This window comes from Nematolebias whitei, chromosome 15 (assembly GCF_014905685.2).
Source record: "Nematolebias whitei isolate Nwh7 chromosome 15, NemWhi1, whole genome shotgun sequence".
NCBI lineage: Eukaryota > Metazoa > Chordata > Actinopteri > Cyprinodontiformes > Rivulidae > Nematolebias > Nematolebias whitei.
Window position 1 is genome coordinate 21923026 of NC_056512.1, and position 1106 is coordinate 21924131.

General features: G+C 43.3%; 1 protein-coding gene across 1 annotated transcript in view; it reads left to right on the plus strand.

Moving 5' to 3' along the window:
- Positions 1-1106, plus strand: part of LOC119421540 (galectin-1-like) — a 14933-nt gene that overhangs the window by 933 nt on the left and 12894 nt on the right. The gene's annotated exons all lie outside the window — the stretch shown is intronic.

Below are 1106 nucleotides of genomic sequence, written 5' to 3' on the forward strand. Positions count from 1 at the left end.
TCCTCCAGACTCTGGCACCTTGATTTCCGAATGACATGCAAAATTTACTTTCATCCAAAAAAAGTACTTTGGACCACTGAGCAACAGTCCAGTGCTGCTTCTCTGGAGCCCAGGTCAGGCGCTTCTGCCGCTGTTTCTGGTTCAAGAGTGGCTTGACCTGGGGAATGCGGCACCTGTAGCCCATTTCCTGCACACGCCTGTGCACGGTGGCTCTGGATGTTTCTACCCCAGACTCAGTCCACTGCTTCCGCAGGTCCCTCAAGGTCTGGAATCGGCCCTTCTCCACAATCCTCCTCAGGGTCCGGTCACCTCTTCTTGTTGTGCAGCGTTTTCTGCCACACTTTTCCCTTCCCACAGACTTCCCACTGAGGTGCCTTGATACAGCACTCTGGGAACAGCCTATTTGTTCAGCAATTTCTTTCTGTGTCTTACCCTCTTGCTTGAGGGTGTCAATGATGGCCTTCTGGACAGCAGTCAGGTCGGCAGTCTTACCCATGATTGTGGTTTTGAGTAATGAACAAGGCTGGGAGTTTTTAAAAGCCTCAGGAATCTTTTGCAGGGGTTTAGAGTTACGTCGTTGATTCAGATGGTTAGGTTAATAGCTTGTTTAGAGAACCTTTTCATGATATGCTAATATTTTGAGACAGGCATTTTGGGTTTTCATGAGCTGTATGCCATAATCATCAGTATTAAAACAATTAAAGACCTGAAATATTTCAGTTGGTGTGCAATGAATCTGAAATATATGAAAGTTTCATTTTTATCATTATATTATGGAAAATAATGACCTTTATCACAATATGCTAATTTTTTTAGAAGGGCCTGTTCACGTTCTTTAATTTAACAAACTGATTTAAACTCTACAACAGTTCAGCAGAAATGCTGCTTCCTCCGATGTGTGGTCTGGTTAGTTGGGTTCAAATTTACATCTGGAATATCTCATTCACAGCAGATAAAGTTTAAAAAGAACTTGCGATTCTTTGGTTTGATGTTCATCGAGGCATGGTGAAAATTGTACCTCTTCATATACTTCTTGGATTAGGAAACCTGATGGTTTCGCTCATACCTAGTGGACGAGTTAATGGCTGCACCAGCTGTTGCATCCT